Below are 4,884 nucleotides of genomic sequence, written 5' to 3'. Positions count from 1 at the left end.
TTCTACCAAAGAGTGAAACATCAAACAGATGGCTTTGGTACAGGCACATCCTCCTGTAGAGACCAGCAAGGTAATCTGGTAACAGATACAGATAGCGTGCTCAGGATATGGAAGGAACATTTCTGGTATCCAATAGTAGCGAAGACGATGATACCACAGAACCAATCCCAGAAGATGGTATAGAATGTATACTACCCGGCAAAGATGAGGTAAAAACAGCAATCAACCGGCTGAAGAATAATAAAGCAGCAGGAGCCGATGGCTTAGCAGCCGAGCTGTTTAAAACCGGAGGCGACGCACTGATAAGGTGTATGCATCAGCTAGTTAGCACCATCTGGCAGGAAGAACGCGTACCCGATTGGAACCTAAGCATCTTATGTCTCGTCCACAAGAAAGGAGATAAGACTATATGCTCCAACTATAGGGGCATAAGTCTTCTCCCTATTGCCTATAAAATAGTGTCAGGGATATTGTGCGAACGACTAAAGCCAATGGTCAACGAAATAATTGGACCATACCAATGTGGCTTTAGACCTGACAAGTCCACCATTGACCAGATATTTACCCTGCGGCAAATCCTAGAGAAGACCCAAGAGATGCAGTTCGACACATTTCACCTTTTTGTCGATTATAAAGCAGCATTCGACAGTCCCCTCCGATCAAAGGTATTCCATGCAATGTCTGAATTTGGTATCCCCGCAAAGCTCATGCGGTTTTGTAAGATGACTTTAACTGATGCTAGGTCCTCAGTTAAAATTGGAAAGAACCTCTCCGAAGAATTTTGTACCAAAAGAGGTTTCAGACAAGGAGACAGCCTTTCGTGTGACCTATTCAACATTTTGCTGGAAAAGGTAATACGGGATGCAAATGTCAAAAGAAATGGCACAATTTACACCAATAGCCACATGTTACTTTCTTATGCTGATGACACAGACATCATGGGACGATCAGTCAAGGAAGTAACTGATACCTTTAGGGTCGAAGCAGAATCTGCGAAAGTGGGTCTGGCGGTAAACGGCGAAAAGACCAAATTGATGTGTCGACACGCAAAGCGTCCATAGAGCTCGGACGAACTGTGGAAGTTGGTACCTACAATTTTGAGGTAGTTAAAGACTTCGTCTACCTCGGCACTGCCATAAACACAACAAACAACATCAATTGTGAAATAAGAAGAAGAAGAATTGTATTGGCCAACAGATGCTACTATGGTCTAAGTAAGCAATTTAAAAACAAAGCCACATCTCGTCAAACAAAAATACCAATATACAAAACGCTGATACTACCCGTGCTAATGTATGGCTCCGAAGCATGGGTACTTGCGCAAGCAGATAAGGCAGTGCTTGGTGTGTTTGAGAGGAAAATCCTTCGAAAGATCTACGGGCCGATTTGCGTTGACGGTGAATATCGACGTCGTATGAACCACGAGCTATATAAGCTATACAAAGACATAAATATAGTTAAACGTATCGAGATGCAACGATTGCGTTGGCTAGGCCATATCATGAGAATGTGCGACGATGAACCCGCTAAAAAGGCGTATGAGTACATGCCACATGGCGGCGCACGCAGAATCGGCAGGCCTAAGATTCGATGGAGCATACAAGTGGATGGAGAAATGGAAAGGCGCGGTATTCCAAAAAGTCAAGCGAAAAACAGAGAGCAATGGAGATCTTTTCTTTGTTCGGTCTATGGAACAAATGTTCTGTAATGGGCCAACTAAGTAAGTAAGTAAGTATACAAAAAATGTGAAGCACACATGGGAAATGCCCAATTTGGTTTAAAGAAGGAATGGGTACAAGAGAAGAAATTTAGGGATGTCCAGAAAGATGTATTCATGTGTTTTATTGACTACAAAAAGGATTGGATACCTTCAAACACGATAAATTAATGGAAATATTACATGATATAGGAATGCAATATAATGAACTTATGTGCATTAAAAATCTCTATTGGAATCAGCCAGCAAGAATTGAATTAAGTGGAGAATCAACAAAAGAAATTGGCATCTCAAGGGGTGTTAGACAGGGCTGCCCTTATTATTCAATGTATATTCAGAGAAAATATTCCAAGAAACGCTAGAAGGAGAAATTCATGGGAAAATAGTCAGTAGCATAAGGTATGCGCACGATGCCACGTGACTGGCTGGAAGCATATCCGGTATCCAAAAACTTGTAGAGAAACTTACGTGTAAGTGAGAAATATGGCCTTAAAATCAACATGAAGAAGACGAAATATATGTATGGTCATAAGCAGAAAACAATCCCCATGTAGATGTGACCTTAAAAGTACAAGGTACAGAAATAGAAAGAGTGCGATCTTTTAAATATCTAGGGATGCTAGTAAACGACCAATGGGTCGTATAGAGATGGCGCAAGATAATTTTTGTAAATACAATAATACTATGTTTACATTTACGAAATCCAGTCGACTTTATCTGTCAATTCCATTGGGTATACGTCAAATGAAAACTCATCTGAAATCGATTGGATTTCATTTGACGTTTGAGCAATGGAATTGACAGTTGAAATCGAGTGGATTTCGTAAATGTTAACATAGTATGAACTTATGAAAAGCCGTGAAATAAACGTAACAACGAAAGTACGTTTTATAAAATGCTATGTTTGGTCGGTGCTGCTATATGGATCAGAAGTTTGGACTCTCAAATCCTCTGATGAAAGAAAATTGGAACCCTTCGAAATGTGGATGGACTGCGAAAATTTCTAATGACGAAGTACTAAGAAGGATGAATGTAAGCCGGCAATTAATAACACAATAAAAAGGCGCAAAAATACAACATTTTACAAGCAATTTTAAAAAGGAAAATTGATGGAAGGCTTGCTACAGGAAGAAAAGAAACATCCTGGCTCAAAAACATCATGGACCGGACAGGTTATACCGATGAAACTTATCTGCTGAATGCTGCAAGACACAGAGAGCTGACAACCACTATACAATAACATAAATATAATGCTATAAATATTAATAAAAACAAAATGAATTGTACGATCACTTATGTCCGGATAACGGATGAGTAAATAAAGAAGAAGAGTGAATTCACCAATCAACGCTTCAGAGCACTGCCCAATCCTTCTAATGTTCGGGTAACAGAGAGGAATTTCCGAGACATTCATCTTTGTTGCAGCCCGTCAAATTCCTTCTGGTTTTACCTGAATGAGACTTAATTTCCCAACAGAATCGACTGAATTAGGCAAAAAGCTCTTCACGCTTCGCGAAATGACGTTTGTAGGTGGCCACTAGCTAAATTGTCGACAAAGGCTAAGGCGTTACTGAATCCTGGAAAAAAGCATTATAGGATTTCTGTCATGTTTAATGGCGTGGTTGTGACAGATACGAAGAGGTGTGCAGGTTATTTTAGCTGCCCAAAAATGTCTGGGAGAAGAGAATTGTTTTGCGTATGTAATCTCTTCCAGACGAGAAGAAACCTTTTTATAATGGGTGATGTTGTAGATGCTATTCGACGCAAAAAATTATCCAAAGTGCTTGGACCTGAGGGAATTTAAACGGGGATCTTAAGGAGCCGAGTATCCGAGCAAAGTCGCCCACTTGTCGTTAGACAAAGCCTAAAAAATCGTCAACTTGTTCCCGAATCATACAGGTCGATCTCACCTTTTTCGCCAGTAGTGCAGATTCTACAGTCGTTACTCCATCCCAGCATCAGAGTGTCTTATCCAGTTCATGATCTGCAGAACAGGGAGTTCCGGATTCAGCATAGTACTACAACCGCACTATACGCCATTTCTCACATATTAGTCGAGGTCTCAGCCAAAAAAGTCCGACATTGTTAGAAACGCTGTGTTTATTAAGTATGCTGATGATTGTACACTCAAGGCGCCAGGTCGCTTAGTTGGTAAGGTTCATGTCAGGCTAAATACATATCTCATTGATCTTATTGAGTTTTTTCAAGTGAGGAATATAAACAAATCCGCCACGAAGGCAGCAGCCTCACTGTTTACCACATGGCGGACTTTGTAATATTCCTCACGTGGAGCTGCAAAGATGAAGTTTCTAGTGAATGTACAGGTTGGTTTGTCTATAATTCCGGCCACGATTTACCATAAAGTTCTGTGGGTCACTTTTAATAGCTCACACAAGTCGTCTGCGCATGCCACAACCTTCTGCTAAAAGGTGAGAAGTAGTGAGAAGTTCCTCAAGTCCCTAAACGACAGCACTTGGTGAGCAGATAAAGAAATCATGGTATATACCTACAAAGTGGTAGAAAGAGATGCTCATGGTCTTTAGTGGACCACTTACATGAGGAGTATAAGATCTTGTTGGTGCGTCGGCTCATACTAATGTTGTTAGCTATACGCAAAACCATCCAAATCAACATGTTTAGGAGAAATCCTAATGATCTAGAGGGAGAGATAGAACCCTAAATGTAAAAGAGAACCCGTAGATCAACTGATTTGAATAGGAATTATACTAATGCAGTAGCGGAGGTTACAAGAGCGAACCGATCGCCGTCCTCGGAGATCACTTATCTATCATTCGTTACAGCAGATACAGTAATGCAGAACATCTGCTTGGCGTACGGACCATCTGGTGTCGCCGTTTGTGGGAGCATCGCAATGGTTGTTGAGTAAACCTAAATTACGGGAAGGACTTCGCTCCAAATGTGGAGTTTGTTTCTCAATCGGGTGACTGACATCCATAGAAAAACGAAATATTTAGATGAGCTACGCTTTAAACCACCACGTCCAAACATGTGCAAACGAATCTGGTATCTCACTTGAGCGCTTTTTACTCATCCCGTTTTGAAAGCGCCGTGGAGTTTGACCGTAAGGTAGGTAGTACCCACATAAAACACACCACATCAACAAGGTGTCCTGGTTGTGTAGGTGGTTATTAGAAACAAAAATTAGA

This window comes from Musca autumnalis, unplaced genomic scaffold, assembly GCF_047663935.1.
Source record: "Musca autumnalis isolate F117 unplaced genomic scaffold, ASM4766393v1 scaffold_1, whole genome shotgun sequence".
NCBI classification, from domain to species: domain Eukaryota; kingdom Metazoa; phylum Arthropoda; class Insecta; order Diptera; family Muscidae; genus Musca; species Musca autumnalis.
This window is presented reverse-complemented; position numbering follows the sequence as displayed.